Raw genomic sequence first — 21,158 nt, forward strand, 5'->3', positions numbered from 1 at the left:
TAGTATGATAATCTCTAGATCCATCCATGTTGCTGCAAATGGCATTACTTCATTATTATTTTACGGCTGCGTAGTACAGTAAGTCCCTTGCACACGAACGAGTTCCATTCTGAGAGCACATTCGTAAGTCCGATTTGTTCATTGAGTCCAACAAAGTTAGCCAGGTACCCAACTAACACAATAGGCTATATAGTGCTTTACTGTAATAGGTTTATAATACTTTTCACACAAATAATCCATAAAAAAACACAAAAAAATTTTTAATCTTACAGTACAGTATCTTGAAAAGTACAGTAGTACAGCACAACAGCTGGCATCCAGGGGCTGGCATTGAGTGAACAGGCAAGAAGAGTTACTGACTGGAGGAGGGAGAGGGGCTGGGAGATGGTAGAGCTGAAGGATCATCAGCAACAGGAGACGGAGGGCAAGCTGCAATTTCATTCATGCCTGACGTTGATGGCACAGGTTCTGGTTCCTTGCTGGATTCGTCTATCTACCCTCTTGCTTCCAGACATCGTGGGCTTGAAATAAAGTTACTGTACTACTGTACTCTATTCAGGACTGTACAGTAAAGTACACAAAAGCACAACCACTTGCAGAGGATGCACGTACATTCACATCTTTGAAAGTTTGCAACTTGAAGGTTTGTATGTAGGGGACTTACTGTATTCCATTGTATGTGTCTACCACATCTTTATCCATACATTTTTGGACATTTAGGTTGTCTCCATGTCTTGGCTATTGTGAATAGTACTGCTATGAACATAGGGGTGCATTGTTCTGCCGTGTTCTATAAACATCTAAAGTGTTCTGAGTACACTTGAACAGAATGTTTGACGATCACTCTGTGATTAGACAAGGGTAGTCCTTGCCAGTGGGATGTTCCTGTCCTTTGCATTTTAACCACATGTTCTGTTCTCTTTGTGGCAAAGATCATCTAACAATAACAAACTTTTGGAGAAAATTACCCAGACTCCTTCATCATAACAATTTTTAATATTCTCTTCTAAGCCTTATGCATATATGTATAGATTTATGTAATTACAAATCATTGTTTTGTATTGTGTTGTCAGAATTGTGCTCTGTCTTTGCAATTACCATAATACTCTGTAATATTCCTTTATTACATATAATTTTCTAAACCATTCCTGTTTTGGTGAATAATTAGGTAGTTTCTAGTTCTGCTTTTTAGGTAATGCTACAGAGAACTTCTTTGCACATGATTTCCTTAGAACAAGTTCCCAGTAGATGACGTATTGGTAAAAGCAAAGGAAATTTTTTTCTTAACATTTTTTTGTTATAGACATGGAAGAGACCATAAAACACACACAGTTTATTGAGTAGTTATAGAGTGAACGCCTGTCTAACCACTATCCAAGTCAAGAAAGAACATTTCTGGGTCCCCAGAAACCTCCTCTGCTTCCAGGAAGGAACACTTTATGGCTTTTGCTTCATATTTATCATGTGGCTTTCCAAATGGGTTAAAGGGATTTATGTTGGCACCTTACTGGATTGAGTGTACACGTTTCAACGCAACATCATCAGTGTTGAGTGGTTATTTGAAATGGCCAATTTAGTAGGTACAAAGAAGGTATCTCAAGGTGGCTTTAATTGTCATTTCTTTAACATGTGAAGACAGATATTTTTATGTGTGCTTATTTGTATTTCTTCTGAACTCTTCTTTTACATTGAGATGAATTATAGTCACAAATAAAATTTCACTAATCTAGGCATCACTTGAAAGTAAGAATTCAACCCAAGGCATGCATTGAAGTTTTCTTTCATTTCATAAAAAGGATTCGTGTTAAGTAAACCTATCAACAATCGCTGTTTACATCCCAGTAATTAACATGATATGTCATAAACTGCATTGCCTGTCAGAGTAGGCCTAGAACTTCAGAAGAGAGCCAGTCAACAGTACTGGATATATAGAGCTGTCTTAATTTAAACTTTCCCTAATGAAGATATACCACAGGTGATTAATAATATTTAAAGGAAAATGTGGGCAATCATGAATCAAAAGGTTTTTCTCCAAAAGTAATGTGTTGAAATTTAAAATGAGGAACTAATTCAGAAGGCAACCAAGTACAGATTCCAAGAACATAGTCATCCTAGTGTTTTATTTTTACACAATGCAGAGGGTGTTGTCAGGTGTGCTTTTATATTTCAGGCCTCTGTGAGTTCGGTGAGGAGATTTTCCATCTGTGAGGTTTTGCAGGAGAGCAAACATTCCTGAGGTTGTTAGTTCAGCAGATTGAGCTTGTTGATCATTCAAGCTTTAAGGTCATAAAGCTTGATCTCCTTTTTTTTTTTTTTTCCTGGCTGTACCGCGGGGCTTGCAGAATCTTAGTTCCCTGACCAGGGATTGAACCCAGGCCACAGCAGTGAAAGTGCTGAATCCTAACCACTGGACCGACAGGGAATTCCTGCTTGAACTCTTTGAGAGGGAACCAGAAAAACAAAAAACACTTAGGAAGGCTATGTGTCAGCTTAAGCTGACAACACTAAGCATTGTTTTCTTAATTTCTTTTTTTCTACCCCATAAGACTATGTCTTGCGAACAGGAACTGTGTCTTACTCTTCTTTGTGCCCATATTGCCTAGAACTGGCTTAATATAAACTCGGAAGGAGGGGCTGGATGGATGTGTGGGTGAATGGGCTTTGGATTGGTCTGCATTGATTCCTATAATCCAATGTTCCCAATGTGTGTGATATCCTTCCAGCACATTCATATCACCTGGGAACTTGGTAGAAATGAAAATTATTGGGCCAGACCCCAGACCTAATGAATCAGAAACTCTGAGGCTGGAGTTAGGCAGGTGGTTCCTGCGCCCACGAAGGTTGAGAACCATGGCTCTTACCTAGCCTGTTCTGCCATCTAGTGGAATCCTTGGGAATAGCATCTGGCAATGAGTTGGGCAGAAGTCGGTTGCTGTAGAATACATTAATTATACTAAGAACTTTCTTGCACTTAAAATTGCAGCCACTCTGAATGTGTTCTAAAACTGGAGTTGGCTTCTACTTTATTTTCAGTTATTATAGCGCATGTCATGTCAAGACATCAGTAGGCAGACTACATAAACTCTTCCCTATTTTATAAATAAATACCTTTAATTTTGTATTAAAATTTCTCTTATCATACACTGGAATAATACACAGCTGTCAAATAATGCTATGAAGAATAATTTATGGGGGAAATGCAAAAACTTAAGGTGAAAAAAAAGGATTAAAAATGGCATACACACCCTGAGAAAACCATAATTCAAAAAGAATCATGTACCATTGCAGCACTATTTACAATAGCCAGGACATGGAAGAAACCCAAGTGTCCATCGACAGATGAATGGATAAAGAAGATGTGGCACATATATACGATGGAATATTACTCAGCCATAAAAGGAAACGAAATCGAGTTATTTGTAGTGAGGTGGATGGACCTAGAATCTGTCATACAGAGTGAAGTAAGTCAGAAAGAGAAAAACAAATACCGTATGCTAACACATATATATGGAATCTAAAAAAAAAAGAAAATGGTTCTGAAGAACCTAGGGGCAGGACAGGAATAAAGACGCAGACGTAGAGAATGGACTTGAGGACACGAGGAGGGGGAAGGGTAAGCTGGGACGAAGTGAGAGAGTGGCATGGACATATATACACTACCAAATGTAGAATAGACAGCTAGTGGAAGCAGCCGCATAGCACAAGGAGATCAGCTCAGTGCTTTGTGACCACCCAGAAGGATGGGATAGGGAGGGTGGGAGAGAGGGGGACGCAAGTGGGAGAGAGGGAGACGCAAGAAGGAAGAGATATGGGGATATATGTGTATGTACAGCTGATTCACTTTGTTATACAGCAGAAACTAACACAACATTGTAAAGCAATTATACTCCAATAAAGATGTTTTTAAAAATTATTATAATTTTTTTAAATGGCATACACCATGATTCAAATTAAATGATTTAAATATGCACCGGAACAAAATGAAATATACCAGAAGGGTAATAATGGTTCTCTCTTGGGGATGAGATTATAGGTGAATATTTTCTGTATGCTTTTTTCTGGGGGGGGGGGGGTGTGGTATTTTCTAAGTGTTTTATGATGAGCATAAATTATTTTTAAGAATAATTTTTTACAATTTTCGTATGAGTATGTAATATAGCTGCAGGCATCATTTAGCTCAAATTCCTTCTATCAGGAAATGTTAGGTCCCTACTTGGTACCAGGCATTGTGCTAGGGCATGGGGATACAGAGATAATTGTGTATGGGCCCTGCTTCTAGGGGCTCCCGGTTCTCTGGGATAGTACACACAAAATCCCAAGAGGTGTAATGAAGGAAGCTCAAAGAAGGGAGAAGTTCTTCTTGGGGTGATAACCAAGATTTCCCAGAGGAAGTAACCCTCCATCAAGTTCCCAAGCTAAGATGAGGAGTCTAGATGCAAACATCCTGTAAATTACCAGCCTTATGTTAGAGGGCTCCAGGATACATGTGGTTGGCTGGACTGTATTACTCACAGGGGTCTTTACAATCGATGTAAGTACATATAGGACACTCCCAGAATTTGAAGACAAAATCATTGTAAACACCTGACACTCAACACAAAAGGAGCAGGTGGTTGGTGGTAGCGGCATAGTTCTTCAATCTTTTTGAATCCCCACATAAAAATAACAACATGGCCGCTGAGCCTGCGCGTCCAGAGCGTGTGCTCCGCAACGGGAGAGGCCACAACAGTGAGAGGCCCGCGTACCGCAAAAAAATAATAATAATAAAAATAAACAATGGGAAAGTATCAAGGCCAATTTCCACCCCAAATTATTAAAAGGATAAGAGGGAGCAGAACGATATCCCCATAGACAATGAAAGCACACCTCGGAGATGTCAGAAACCGTTCAAAACAGTCAGTTATTTAAAAGCAAATGAAAATACATTGAACAAGTGGCCTAAGACATGAAAGAACTGCATAAATCAGAATTAGAAAAACTCAAAAATGAAATGAAGAATTCAGAAAAGAATTAGAAATTATTTTAGAAGCGAAGACTAAACTAGAAGCAACATAAGAACGAAACACAACAGATGATGCCTTGTGAGCTACCGCCTACTCATCCTGGGGGTCAGTGGCACAGTCCTTCACAAGGCGGCCTTTCTGACTTCTAGGCTGGCCGAGCTCAGTGGGCCCTACTGGGCCAGAGCCCCTGATCTGAGTCGTTTGATGTCTGCCTTCCCCATTAGACTGTAAGTTCCTTGAGGGCAATGGGTGTGCTTTTCTGTTTCATGTCTGTGTCCCAAATGCCGGCCACAATGCCTGGATCAGAGGCACTTGGTACTGCTGACTTTGTTCAGTGGTAGGATCTGTAGGTGGCTGTCCCAGGACTTAGGTTACTAGACTGTTCTGTGCCTCAGGGCTAGTGACGCCAAACTTCCTGACACGCATGACATGTTCCAGCACAACAAAGCACTGCCCCATCCGGAATGCCAGGAGCGCCTCCCTCAAGAAATGCCGTGAAATCCTTATAAAAGAAAAAACATCCTTTCCAAAATACAATCAGCGTTCAAGTAGGCATCTCTTACTTGCTTACAGACATCTAACATCTTCAGCACCGCAACATTTTGATAGACATGATTTTGAGAAGAGCTTTGATACAGCAAAGTCAAAGACTTTTTTTTAGAGAAGTATTTAATGATCTAGGTCTCAAATACAAGGTTTTTCTTTTCTGCTTCCAATAACATTATTCTAAAGACAAAAAGAAAGAAAAATGGAAATACTGTACTTTTAATTAAATGTCCTTGGAAAAGAATGTCCTTCACATATTTATAGAGAACTTGTTAAGACCTAGGATCATCTCTTTTCCATAGATTCAAAAGCTAATGGATGTTTCTGTCAGGTGACTGCTCAAATTGCTGACTTTCTCTGCTCTTCTAGGGAGTTTTCCACTCAATAGTAATTGTATTTGAGAAGTCCCACTAGAGTCTGGTTTAGCTGTATTAGATGACTTGGAGCATCTGGACCTGACTTTGGGCCTCCTGTCGAAAGTTAATTCAGCGTTCTCTCTCCTTTTAAGAGGAAATCTAGGAACTTTTTTTGTCTAGTATAATTTACTTAGCACAAAGCCCACATTTTAAATTACAGACTTACTACTTTGCCCTATTGTTTCGTCCCTCAGGAGGGGCTTTCTGCAGTGGTAAAGGAAAGCCAGCATCTGAATCTAGGGGCACATCAAAGGAGGGACCACATCTCTCCAGGACAGTGTGTGCTGAAATTTGAACAACTTTCTTTGGCTTAACCAACATTTTCTTGGATTTCCATGACTTAATCCAGTTCTGCTCCTAATAAGTAGACTGCAGCACATTTACCCCCAAGGAGATGCTTCCATGAAGACCTGTAAAACTGGGATTTGTGTTGAACAGTACTGGGGAAGACAAAGTTTTTAAACAGGAAAATCCCCCCATCCGGATGTAAATGCCTGAGCTCCCCGACCATAGCCTTCCACTCCCGGCACCTGATCTGCAGCACCGTCTCTTCAATGTCAATGAGCAGTACAAATGGGCTCCTGTGCATATTTCCATAAATGTGCTTGCTGAGGGCTGTCCTCTGGCTGTAGTAAGCAGAGTCACTTTTCTTCAAGAAGAAGTGCCGGGAAGGAGACATGTCAGGCTGTGAATTACCTCTCCTGACCCTACTGTGATGTAATACTGCAAGATTCTTCCCAGAAATTTGCTGCAGCTGGTTTTGTAAATTATCAGGTTTGAAGAGCCAGAAGTTTGCGCATCTCTATGCTTTGTATAAATTGTAGAATATTCTTATAATTTTCCCCCCAAAAGAGGTGAAATGCACACAGTGAACTCTGCAGGATCCACGGGAACTGGGTTTCTGATTTCAAACCTTGGTATGTGGCTGTTTGTCATCTTGGCCCAGTGAATTGATACATCCCTGAGCCAACAGGGAGGAATTCTCAGGAATCTCACATAGCACACGAGCTGTATAGAAAATAAAGCCATTTGCTATCACTGTGGAACACCATTTCTGCTCTTATGACGGCAGGCAGGCAGCGCAACAAACAATACGGCTCTTGCACTTCTCCATGGTGATCGAATCCAATGACATGGATGAGATTTGGTTGAGAAGGATTAACAAAACCAGGGGCTATTACAAATGTCCTTTGATCTCTGAGAGGTGTGCTTTTATCTCTGGCAAGCTCCCCTCTGCAGCCACAGATTTCTTTTTTTTTAACTTACTAATTTTCTTTTATTAATTAATTTATTTTATTTTTGGCTGCGTTGGGTCTTCGTTGCTGCGCACGGGCTTTCTCTAGTTGCGGCGAGCGGGGGCTACTCTTCATGGCGGTGCACGGGCTTCTCATTGCACTGGCTTCTCTTGTTGTGGAGCACGGACTTTAGGCACGCGGACTTCAGTAGTTGTGGCTCGCGGGCTCCAGTAGTTGTGGCGCACGGGCTTAGTGGCTCCACGGCATGTGGGATCTTCCCAGGCCAGGGCTCAAACCTGTGTTCCCTGCATTGGCAGGCGGATTCTTAACCACTGTGCCACCAGGGAAGACCCTGCAGCCACAATTTTACTTTTCCTTAATTCTCTTTTGGTTTTATCGTATAGAACTGTATGATGTACAGAATCAAAATGAATTATGTGACTGTAAGCAAAATCTGTAGTAAAATAACTAGAGGCATCCTGATTTCCTGGACACATATGAGAGCAAATGAGAAGACTAGGTCACCATAAATGTAGTTAAAATTCATTCCTCCCTCCAACAAACACTGGGGTAGCTTCTTCAGAATGAAGCAAGGCCAGCATTTTCTGGCAGTTGGCACTGATTGGCTAATGTTGATCATGGGGGTAGAACCTGAGATAAGAACAGAGCAGTCCTTCTCCTGAGGGTGACTTCCCCCAGGTGTAAACTGTGCTGCCTCCAATATGGGTGATGCCAGGGCAGAACCTTCATGACAAAAGTCTTGGAGATGCCAGTCCCAGGAACAGACTCCAGAGAACTGGGATTCAGAGGGATGAAGACACAGTGACGCGCTGGATGGGGAATCGGCAGGCTTCCTTCGTTTTCCTTTCACACAAACAAAATGTGTGAGCTGGGAAAGTCATGTCTGCTCTCTCAGCCTCAGTTTCCCTGTCAGTAAAAAGAGGAGACTTGGGCTAGGTGGCTATTCAGAGCCTGTCCAGATATAACATTCTATGAGCTCTATATTTTGGAGCTTTCAAACAATTTTTCACTCACTTCTGTATTCTGTGCCCAAAAGATTGCCTGAAAGCTAGAAGCTACTCAGTAAATATTTCTGGAAAAAATAGATGAACTAAACAATGTTTTCAGGACCTTTTGGTATTCAAATACCACCCTGGAGTTTTTATCATGTCTGCACACTTAATGTTTTTCTTCGAAACCGCTGCTTTTTCTTGTATGAATTTATTTTAAAGGAAAACTATTTATCACTTGCCATCAAGTCGTATTTCTAAGAATCCCTCAGTCAAATGTCCCTTTATACACTGAAAGCTTCCTGACACCCAGGATATGTTTAAAATCTTTTCCTATCTCTCAGGAAAAAGGTGGGCATAAATTATGATTGTTCTCAAACTAAAATACATATGGACCTTTCTCAGAAAGATCCATTTTACATCATTACCACAAATGAACCATGTAGCGTTTGCAAAGTTTCTGTGAGAAAATTTAGCCCCCAAATTGTGCCTTCTTACTGTTTAAAGTTGCTACTAAATAGCAGAGAACGACCTGCCCATTTAATCTGCTGAAAATGAAATAAAGGAATCATGATTGGAACTCTGTTCCTGTCTCTGATGCTATAAATGGGGCCAGGACTCCTCCCCCCAGTTTTGAAGCAGATTGACAAAACTGGCTTTCCCCTCCAAATTGTGAAAGATTTAGATCTGCTCTAGTATGGAGGAAAAAAACAAAAGCCCTCTCCCAAGGGAGGGTTGAAACCAGTGAGATAATATCTGACTTTTGTAAAACACTTTTTTGGGTAGGGAATAAAAAGCAACAGAAGTCTTGGGACTTCCCTGGCGATCCAGTGGTTTAGCCTGGGCATGGGTCTGAACCCTGTTCAGGGAACTAAAATCCCACATGCCACGGTGGTGCAGGCAAAAAAAAAAAAAAAAAGCCATAGAAAACTCTTCAACTGGTCTCTAGCTATCTTGGGGTCCGGATATTTCCACCCCATTCCTATTTTAAAAGAAAATGTCTAGCCTAGAGAAAGTAAATGATCTCTGATTTTGGCAAATGCCAAAGTTAGAAGCTACTAAAAAGAGATATAGTAGGAATCAAATAGGGCTATTCATCTCTCAAATTACAAATTTTAAATTCTAACGAATTACAAGTGATAGCAAATCAATTGACAAACATGCATACCTGAAAATCAGTTCCTTAAGAGAAGGAATTGTTTATGATCAGTTAATATTAAAGGAATGTTCAGTTCAATATTAGTTGTGTATTTTTAAAGAGGAAGATAAATTCTTCATCAGTAATCCAATTCAAAATTTTAGTTTTGACGTTAACCAGATTGGAGAATCTCAACTCATGTATATATATTCAGCAAGGCAAAAGATATTTAACCACAGTTTCAGACTTAACGACCAAGAATTAACTACTCACCAAAAATGATGTAAATGACTTCTTCTTTTTTCAATAAAGTTTTGTTCCAAGAAGCTCTCTCATGGGGCTTCTGTTTAAAAAGATGGCAAGTTCATCTTGCCTTTATTTTCTCCCCTTCTATAGACCCAACATGATAGTAAAGAATAAAAAACAGTATATAAACACCCAAGGGCAAAGGGAGCTGAGGAGAGCCCATCGATAAATGGGAGACTCCTGAGAATATTTTTGAAGTTAAAAGCAGTTGTGTATGGGGGAGTGATGACTAATGTAGCAGATGAGGATGCTGAAAGGACAGTTCATTCAACAGTGCTAAATCCTCATGTAGGAGATAAATTCCTAAGAAAGAAATAGCTGTATAAACACACATTATTTAAAAATATGGAGTTAACTATGTGGGGGGAGGAGGCAATCAGCTCTGTGGCTCTCTGTAGAGCAGGACTCAGGGATGGGAAAGAATAGGGCAGAAACTGCCGGTTTTATTCCAAGTGTATTATTTCATTCTGAGTGTAAAACTGTTTTTCTTTTCAAGCTCTATTTAATTTTATTTTGCATATTTAATTTTTTTTTAACATTATGGAAGGTAGATTTGGATTTAGCATGGGGAAAACTGCTTAGAGCTATCCTTCAGGGTAACAAGAAAAAAGAGCCCCTGTGTCCCCAGAGACTTTCAGCACTGGCGTGTCAAAAATGTGGTCAGCGGAATTAATATTGAGCATCCAGTCTATGCCACACACTTCTACAGATGTCATCTAATGTTTTGTCCCCACTAACATTTGAGAGCTGAGGCTTAGAGAGCTAAATTTGCCCGAGACCAAGGGGCTGGTAGCAAACATAGGTCTGAAAACCAGAGGTTTTCCCATCCATCTCGTGGCCCCATCACAGAGATTTACTCCTGCCTTCCTGGGCATTTGTGTGCCTCAAGGTTTCCTTCCAGCACCTGGATGAGATCACAAGGTGGTGTGGTCCAGGTAAGAGGTAAAGGTGCCCCTGGGGGAACCAGGACTTTCCGGAACAGGATGCACTTGGTGGAGCACTGTTGCAGATCATGGGGACAGCCCTGGCCCAAGTTTCTCTTTCCCTGGATGCTGGATCTCTGGCCAGGCTGCCTTCCTGGGTTTCCCATTAGCTTCTCTCCACTGGGGCAGGGGGGAGGCGTGAATGCCTCATATGACTAAATACTGTCAGATTATACCAGAATGGCTGCCCCCGTCTACTCTCCCACCATCAATGAATGAGGGTTTCCATACTCCCACAATCTTTTCAACACTTGTCATTAACTTACAATGTTGTGTTAGTTTCAAGTGTACAGCAAAGTGATTCAGTTATACATAGGCTTGGGGCAGGAGAGAATGAGAAGTTATTGCTTAATAGATACAGAGTTTCTGTTGAGGGTGATGAAAAATTTTGGAACTGGATAATGGTAATGGTTGCACAACATTGTGAATGTGATTAATGCCACTGAACTAAGATGGTTAAAATGGCAAATTTTATTTTATATACACTTTACCACAATAAGAAAAAGTACCAAAAAAGTAAGTTAGCATCATATATAATTGCAAATCTGGCTTTAGAGCTCAGCAGTATAGGCGTTTAATTCTTTGTTTTTAAAGAAATGCTGCAGGGCTTCCCTGGTGGCACAGTGGTTGAGAGTCCGCCTGCCGATGCAGGGGACACGGGTTCGTGCCCCGGTCCGGGAAGATCCCGCATGCCGCGGAGAGGCTAGGCCCGTGAGCCATGGCCGCTGAGCCTGCGCGTCCGGAGCCTGTGCTCCGCAACGGGAGAGGCCACAACAGTGAGAGGCCCGCGTACCGCAAAAAAAAAAAAAAAAAAAAAAAAAGAAATGCTGCAAAACCAGTGCTCTTGATATCATAGGGGAAGATATTATGTGGAAAATCACAGACATTGACAATCCTGACTTGAAAAGTGATTTAGAAGAAGTAGACTCAATGTGCAAAAGTTTTAGGAGTAACTTGACCGATGTGTTTTACTGTTTTTAAATGGATAAACAAATTGAGGTGTATCCATATGGTAGAATTCTACTCAGCAATAAAAAAGGAAAAATTATCATCATATAATAACATGGATGAACTTCAAAATTATTATGCTGTGTGAAATAAACAATACTCAAAAGAATGAAAACTATATGATTCTATTTATACAAAATTCTCTATGTAAAATAAAACTAACCTCAAGAGACAGAAAACAGATCAACAGTTGTATGGGGATGGAAGTGGAAGGAAGGATCGATTACAAGGGGCAGGAGGAAACTTTGGGGGGAGGTGATGGAGATCTTCATTATCTTGATAATAGTGATGGTTTCACAGACGTATATTTATGTCAAAACTCATCAAACTGAATACTTTCAATGTGCATCTTAGTGTATGTTAATTATATACCATTCAAGTTGTAAAAAAATGATTTCCTGTTCTTGCTTTATACTCTAAAAGCCCTTATTTTCCTAAGTGTATTTATCAAGCATATTCTTGGCCAGTCTATTCCAATCATCTTGCTTCAGATGGTAGATGTTTGTCCTCTTTTACCGTGGTTGTGTTTCTCAGGTGGCTCATTAGTTTGGTCTATGAGCTCATGGTCCCCTGGGACAGCAGCTCGTCTGTAGTTTTCAGGGGGGAGGGCTGAAGACCAGGCTCTAGTCTCTATCTCTCCAGCTGGCTTTAAGGAGAGAGGAGGGGATGAGCCCCAGAACACAGGACCCCACGACCCACAGAATCACTCTTGACCCCTCTGGTTTAATACCACCTTTCTAGGTGGGATTGATTCTCTGGGCAGGGATTTGTCCTTAAATATTCAATAGTAAGCACTGGGAGGGGGCAGTCTCTCTAGGGTGTCATCTCTAGTTCCATTTTATTTTTTTTCTCATTGGGGGCTTTTTGCTTTTCTGATAGGCTGACCCGTGTGGCTACCTGTGCTGCTGGTTTCTAATGGGAAGGGGCAGGCAGTGTTTATCCCAAGACAACACCTAGGTGAGGCAATAGCTGACCTTAAAGGCCTCTCCTCCGGCCTATCCTCTCTGCTCCCTCCATCAGCCTTTTCCCCAGGCTGCAGGTACCCACCTCTTCGCTCCCAGGTACACATACCAGATCCAGACAGACTTCTGTCTCCACAAAGGCCTCTTCTTATGTTTTGTTTTACAAGTTCCACCCTTCCATTTCACTTAAATAAATTTCTGCAGAATGGATTTTGAGGGAGATAAAGAGATTAAGGCAGTGGTCCTAAACTTTAGAATGAGTATGAGGTATATAGAAGATTCTGACAAACACTTTCAAAATAAATCTGACAACTGATTAAAAAAAAAAAAAAAGAGCAGAACATTCCTGGGCCGCATCTCAGTAAATTCAGTAAGTCTGGTTAGGTCCAAATTTATTGAGTCCTGGGCTTTTATTTAGGCTTTGGGATGAGTGGTGCTGGAGGGCAAAGCTCTGTGTAGGCTACAGGACCCTACGCTTAAGGGCAGAGAGACATGCATTGGAAAACAGCTCTGCCACTAATTATCTGTGCAATCTTGAGAAATTCTCTTTGTCTCTCTGGTTCTCAGTTCTCTCATCTGTAAAATGGGGTTAATGATGGCTGTTTCATAGGGTTGCTGTGAGATTAGAAATAGTGCCTATGTAACCATGCATAACAGTTAGGCCCTAACTCGATAAGTGGGGATTAATACTACTGGTGTAATATGACAGAGAGATGTCTGTGAAAATGTATAGTGTATAATAGACATTCGGCAACCATTAGCAGACTTTAAATACTGTAAGACAAGAAGAGCAAGAACCATCATTGATTACCAGGATCTAGTGTGTCAAAAACGTCACGTAGCAGGTGCTCACAAATAGTTTTTTAATGAATGAATGAAGTTCTCATCTCCTGTCTCTGCCAATGTCAATGTTTGTTTTCCCAGTGTATATTTTCCCATTAGCACTGGTTGTAGCGGAAGTTTGGGGAGTGTGTGCGTGTGTGTTTTAAGTTATTCTGAGTCCTCCATACACGTTTTGTTTTGTATTCACCTCAACACGGACTAAGTTGTCAGAGGTGAAATTGTTTTTAGAAATTTGAGGGAGTTATTGCCTAGGAGCCATCCTGCTCTAATGTGTTAGGATTCTGTACGTCTGATACAGCGTTTTAAATAACCCCTTTATTATAAACGTAACATATATTCATTGCAAAAAATTTGAAAAATACTAAAAAGAAGAAATAAGGAAGTAAAAATCACTGCTTACACCACTTACCCACAAGAACCACTGATAACATTTTGGTGAATATTCTAAAAGCCCTTTTTATAACTCTGGATAATTTTAAGTGAAAAAAAATTGGAATTAGATGATAAAAGAAATTTTCACTTTTTGAGGGATGGGGAAGTAATTCTGGCTTATACAGGAGTTAACTTGAATTTTCTGCTAGCTAAAACAGCCTGTTTGTACATTGTACATCTGCTTTAATTATTAAAGGAAAGGGCACATTGACCAGAAGTAAAGAATGTCCATGTTAAAAATCAAGATTAAATGCCTTCTTTCCTGCGACACCAATGCCGGTCCTCCTTCGATAATAAGACTCCCTTCCCGGGTGCCAAGGCCATCCTGACTTGCTGTGCATGTGCTGATCTGCTTTTTTTGAAACATTGAAAGAAATATATCCCTGACGTGTTTTTTTGTTGTCGTTTTAATATTTATTTGGCTTCTCTGTAAAATTAGCAAGCTGATCCTAAAAATAATATGGAACCTCAAAGCACCCAGAGTAGCCAAAACAGTCTTGGAAAAAAAACGAAAGTTGAAGCACTCAAAGTTCCCTATTTTAAAATTTACTACAAAGCAACCATAATCAAGACAATGTGGTACTGACAGAGAGATAGATGTACAGATAAATGGAACACAATAAAGAGTCCAGAAATAAACCTGTAAAAAAAAAATTTTTATTTATTGGCTGCCTCGGGTCTTAGTTGTGGGATGTGGGATCTTCGTTGTGGCATGCGGGCTTCTCTCTAGTTGTGGCGTGTGGGCTCCAGAGCGCACAGGCTTAGTTGCCCTGCGGCGTGTGGGATCTTAGTTCCCCAACCAGGGATTGAACCCGTGTCCCCTGCATTGGCAGGCGGATTCTTAACCACTGCAGCACCAGGGAAGTCCCCCTGACATGTTTGATGTCCCCTGTTCTGACAAGACATAAAGCTGTGCTGAAAACCATGGTTCTCCAGAGCAGTTCCTCAGAGTAATCTGAGAGGCTGTCTTCTGTCTACAGTTCTCACTTTGGCTCAAATAAAACTCTTTTCTATTTCTATTGTAGATTGTTTATTGATTATTTTCATCAACACAGATCACATACGCTCCTTTGCAATGTGTTTCTCTCAGTTAATATATTATCATAATTTTCATATCATTAATGTTCTACAAAAGCATGATTCTTTTTTTTTTAGGTATCTCAAAGTTTCTTTTTTTAATTTTTTTTTATGGAAGCGTAGTTGATTTACAATGTTGTGTTAATTTCTGCCTGTATAGCAAAGTGACTCAGTAATACACATATATATATTCTTTTCCATTATGGTTTATCCCAGGATATTGAATATAGTTCCCTGGGCTAAACAGTACGACCTTGTTGTTTAGCCGTTCTATATGTAATAGTTTGCATCTGCTAACCCCAAACTCCCAGTCCATCCCTCTCCTTCTCCCCCTCCCTCTTGGTACCCACAAGTCTGTTCTCTACATCTATGAGTCTGTTTCTATCTCATAGATAGGTTCATTTGTGACATATTTTAGATTCCACATTTAAGTGATATCATATGGTATTTGTCTTTCTCTTTCTGACTTACCAAAATCATGATTCTAATGGCTGTGTGGTAGTCTATCGTATGGATGGATGGGTCATAATTCATTTAAACAATTTCCTGCTGTTGATTATTTAGATTGGTTCAGTTTTTTAGCACTATAAATAAGGCTTTGGTGACTAGTCTTTTATACAAATCTGTATACACACCTCTGAATTTTCCCCTAGATTTGTAAAGCCGTTGTGATGTATCAGCAAATTGCCCTCCAGAAAAGTTGCACAAATTTACATCCTCATTAGTAATATTTGAGAGTGGCTATTTCTCCATCGTTTCCCCATCGTTGGCTACTGTGTTTTAAAAAAATCTTTGCCAATATCACAGATGACAAATAGTATATCATTTATTTTAATCCTGTCGTTTTATTCTAGCAGAAGGTAAAATGCATAGACACTATTTTTACAACTTTGTAAAAAGATTGTACATATCAAGTGTGGAAGGAACCATAGAGAAATGTCAGCAGTTGTGTGAAGTGATATAATTCTATTGTTACACATTTTTTTAATTAAAAAAAAAATCTCTTCTGCCGATCCCTAGTTGTTCTCCCAAATCCCTCCTCTCCCTCTTCCTGGGCAAAGTAGAGAGTCCATTTCTGAGCCTTGCAGCTGGATGTGGCCATGATTAAGTTTGGACTAGTAGGATACAAGAGGAAGTGATGTGCACATTTTCTGAGTCATCTCTAACTTAAGCTCCTTATTTTAGATGCTGGCTCCTTCCTCTTTCCCAGGAGTAGCAACCCAGCTTTGATTAAGCAAATAATGAGCCCCTAGGGGATGGCAGAGCAACAGGGAACCTCGTACCTGTCCATAGCAAAGTCAGGTCACCAGCCCAGACTGGCCGACCTGTTTTTAGGAGAAATTAATTTGACCGCGTTTGGGCCACTCTATTTTAGTATCTCTTTGTTATAGCAGCTTAGCTGTGACCCTAACAAACACAACCTTAAACCTCTGCCAAAGATTTGGGAGATTTTGGAGGTCATTTCACAGTTCATGGAGCTGAGTAGAGGCTAGTAGCAGAGCATGGAGCTGATTGGACGTCACTATGCACTTTACAGAATACCATAAAATATTGGTCTTTTCTATTCCTTCATATAAACTTTGATTTCACAAAAATTATATATTTAGTATATTTTAAGTTTAGAATGTTTAGAAATAACACCTGTAATCTCTTGCTATTTATTATAACTTATAACCTAAGACATAATAGATAATCAATATAATCTAAGTGTATTGATAGAACCCACCACAAAAAAATCACAATGATCACAACTACGAGCATACAGCCAACATCCTCCATGGGGGCTAAATTTTTCCCATTAATATTTTAAAGACTGTGTGTTCATCACTGGTTTTGCTACATTGTATATTCCTTTTTAAAATTGATTTTATTCAAATATAGTTGATTTACAATGTTGTGTTAACTTCTGCCCAGTGATTCGGTTATACATATATGTACATTCTTTTCCATTGTGGTTTATCACAGGATATTGAATATAGTTCCCTATGCTATACAGTAGGACCTTGTTGTTTATCCATTCTACATATAATAGTTTGCACCTGCTAATCCCAAACTCCCAATCCTTCCCTCCCCCACCCCTCCTCCCCTTTGGCAACCACAAGTCTGTTCTGTAGCTGCATTGTGTAACTTTAATGGCAATGATTGTAGTATACATGATTATGACAATAGAAAGCATACATTAAAAAAGAGATTCACATGAATACATTCACAACTGCTACAGTTGAATGTATTTGCAATCACTACTCTGGACAGTACAGTATCAAGCAGCACTCTAAGAAGGCAGCCTTTGTCCCAGATGCTGAATGCTGGCAAGAGACTCCAGCATAGCACATGGGAAGTTCAGAGGGTACCCGTCACAGCAGGTCACCCATTACCTCCACGAATGACTGGTTCAACAGCCCCAAGATGACCTTGACCCATGATGCTCATCACAGTTACACAGCCAGCTGTGACCCACCCTCTGACAACATAAGGAGTCGGCATCTTAAATTTAGGGAAGGCACTGTGAGCGCTACTCCCCCACTGCTGAGTGATCCTCTCATGGCGCCCTCAGCAGTGCAGGGTGGCAGTGATCGCCAGTCGGCTCCTCAGAGAGGAAGCCCAGCTTCGGTTTGTCATGGTGATGTGGCAGAGACGGGACACTTGAGGACAGAGGGCATGGGTGTGCTTCCCCGCCCCATGTCTTGCTATTGTGGGAACCAGCGTGGGCAAGTGATACCATTTTGCATTTTGTTGTATTTTCTTTTAAATTTAAGATCATCATTAGCAATTCACTTGTTGCTCCATGGCCTTCAGAATTCTCATTTTTACTGACTGTACATTATTTCATCAAATAATATAATTTATCGAAAGATCTCCTTCTTGTGGACTCTTTAAGTGGTTCCATTTGTGTTACTGCAAAAATTGCTTCGATTAATATCTTTGTCAACATAACTTTTTGCTTCAGTTGAATAATTTCCTTAGGAAATGGGGTAAGTTTTGACTACCTGTTATGGAAGAGCAGAAGGATGTTGTGGCAACATTTTTTGCATTAGCATTTTGCACCGGCCCCAAATGGGAAAGACCAGAACTATTCTTAAGTAGGAAGTGCTTAAATAAATTATGTTACATCCGATCAATAGAACACTATGCATTAAAAAGAATGGGGATTACTCAGAATAGCCCCAAAGTAAAAACAATCCAAATGTCCATTAAATAATGAATAGATAAACAAAATGTGGTATAATATCCATACCGTGGGATCTTATTCAACCGTAGAAAGGAATTAAGTTTTGATACATGCTGCAACATGGATGAACCTTGAAAATATTATGCTAAGTGAAACAAGTCAGACACGGAAGGCCTCAGATGATTCCATTTGTATGAAATATCCAGAATAGGCAAATCCATAGAGACAGGAAACAAGCTGAGTAGTCACTGGAGGGTGGTAGAGGGAAGAATGGGGAATGATTGCTAATGGGTACGGGGTTTCTTTGGGGGATGATGAAATTGTTCTGGAATTATATAGTAGTGATGGTTCCATATCCTTGTGAATATACTAAAACCCAGTGAATAGTACACTTTAAACTAGTGAACTTGGGACTTCCCTGGTGGCGCAGTGGCCGATCCTCCTGCCGATGCAAGGGACACGGGTTCGATCCCTGGTCTGGGAAGATCCCACATGCCGTGGAGCAACTAAGCCCATGTGCCACAACTACTGAGCCCGTGTGCCACAACTACTGAAGCCCACGTGCCTAGAGCCCGTTCTCCACAACAGGAGAAGCCACCACGATGAGGAGCCAGCGCACCACAACAAAGAGTAGCCCCTGCTCGCTACAACTAGAGAAAGCCCGTGCGCAGCAACGAAGACCCAACACAGCCATAAATAAGTAAATAAATAAATAAATAAATAAAATAAGAAATAAGTGAACTTTATGGGATGTGAATTCTATCTCAGCTAAAAAAAGAATGAGGAAGATGTCTATTGACATGATCTCTTATTCATTGAAAAAAGCAAAGTTGCAGAGCAATATCTAAAGTATACCATTTTGGTGGAAGTCTTTTTTTCTATCTGTAGCTGTTGATATTGCGAGGCTTCCCCGGGACTATGTCGGTCCTGCCCCGATTCAGCGATAAGTTCAGCTGCCAGAGCAGCCCCTTGCTCTTGGAAGCAGGGTACCTGCTGTGTGCTGGGAGCTGAGATGGTGTGTATGGACCTCTACGTACTGTGTCATTATTCCCATGGTTTCAGATAACACAACTGAGAGGGTAGAGAGACGAGGGGCTTGCCAGGGTTATACAGCAAGGAGAGCGGCTCCACCCGGAACGAAACCCAAGCCTGTATAACTCCAGGGAAGGTGAGTCAGAGGCTTGGAAGCCTGGAGGAAGCTCTGCGCTTCATTTATTCTCTGTAGACCCGCCGGCCAGGGGCGTGGAGGCTGCTTCCCTCAAGGTAGCACAGATTGTTAAGAATGCTGGTCTATGAATTTACACTAAGTCAATGAGGGCCCTTTATTTGAGAACAGTAGAAAGGGGATTTCAGACCGTTATCTTGCCTGAGGCAAGGCCCTTATCTCTTGATGGGAATATTTCAGTAGTTCCTGACTGATCCTCTTATGCTGCCTGAACATTCCATGCTCCTTCACGAAGCTGCTCTTGCTGTTGTTCTAACTAGAAAACTCTTCCTGCTCACCAGCCACTCAACAGACTCCTACTTACTTGTCAAAACCCAGCTTATAAGTCTCCTTTGTTGTTGTCTCCTTAAAAGCACCAATTATAGTTGCCCCTCCTAGAGCCTTTACAATAATGCTTGTAATATTAATACTAGTAATTATCATTCAGTGAGACCCCACTATGTGCTAGGCAGTTTTAAGTATTTGTCCTTTTCATTCTTATGGGAATTATGCAATAAAAATATAATTATTTACATTTGTTTCAGATGAAGAAACAACCTAAGTGAGGTTAAGAAATTTGCCCGAAGTCACACTACCAGGATGTGAGGAAACGGGTCTTTCTGACTCCAAAGTTCATACTTTTCCCCTTTCCCCACATCCCCTCTCCTGCAACAATCACCCTGAGTTGCAAATGCTACTTGTCACTGTCTCCATCATTGCCTGTGAGCCCTAGAAGGCATTTGGTGGCTCTGATTTCAGGACTGCGACCCCACTGCCCAGTACAGGGTCTACTCCCAAGTGCCCAGTCCTAAAAGTGTAGTAGGAGTGAATTGTTCCATTTGCACAAACCCTGCCTGGAAAGTAAAAGCAGTAAGTTTGTCCAATCTCTACAGATGGGACAGGCCCGCTATCTCCTCTGGAAAGGCGATAAAGGAGCAGGTCTTGCCTCCTTGAGGACTTGCAGATGTTTCCTGAGGCCATGAGAGCATTTCTGCTTCTTGCCAGTTCATGTGGCTGCTGGGAAAGCTGGTTCCATGGTTCTGCTGGTGGGAATGTCAACAGCCACCTCTAGCCAGCCCTCTGGAAATTGCCCTGAAGTATGAAGGCCAGGAGAGGCCCCCAGAGGATGGAGTCCCCATCGCCACTTTGGTGGATTCTTGCTGAAGCCCAGAAGGAGCTTTGTTGTCTAGAGAGCAGGACCTGGCAATGCAGACCTCCAGCTTTGTAGTCTGTTCTAGCTTTGAAAACCATCTCCACCACTTACTAAATCTCTGGCCTTGGGGCAAGTTTCTCAACTTTTCCAAAGCTCGATTACTTCATTTTTACCGGGGAGGAATTGCCTCCTTTTCAAAGTTATAGATAAAAAGAAATAATGCATTGAAAACCCTTACCGGGTTTCCCTGGTGGCGCAGTGGTTGAGAGTCCGCCTGCCAATGCAGGGGACGCGGGTTCGTGCCCCGGTCCGGGAGGATCCCACATGCCGCGGAGCGGCTGGGCCCGTGAGCCATGGCCGCTGAGCCTGCGCGTCCGGAGCCTGTGCTCCGCAACGGGAGAGGCCACAACAGTGAGAGGCCCGCGTACTGCAAAAACAAAACAAAACAACAACAAAAAAACCCCTTACCACCAGGCCTAGCAAGTGCCCGCATATAACAGCCGTGACACTAATGATGAAAATAACAATAGTTGTTATTATTATTATTATTATTATTTTTTTTTTTTTTGTGGTATGCGGGCCTCCCTCTGAGGTGGCCTCTCCCGTTGCGGAGCACAGGCTCCGGACGCACAGGCCCAGCGGCCATGGCTCACGGGCCCAGCCGCTCCGCGGC

At 41.3% G+C, this 21,158-nt stretch overlaps 1 protein-coding gene across 3 annotated transcripts in view; it reads left to right on the forward strand.

Moving 5' to 3' along the window:
- The window catches only part of FBXW2 (F-box and WD repeat domain containing 2), a 73,699-nt gene that overhangs the window by 34,238 nt on the left and 18,303 nt on the right, over positions 1 to 21,158 (forward strand). The window lies entirely within an intron of this gene.

Source organism: Physeter macrocephalus, chromosome 9, assembly GCF_002837175.3.
Source record: "Physeter macrocephalus isolate SW-GA chromosome 9, ASM283717v5, whole genome shotgun sequence".
In the NCBI taxonomy this organism is placed as follows: domain Eukaryota; kingdom Metazoa; phylum Chordata; class Mammalia; order Artiodactyla; family Physeteridae; genus Physeter; species Physeter macrocephalus.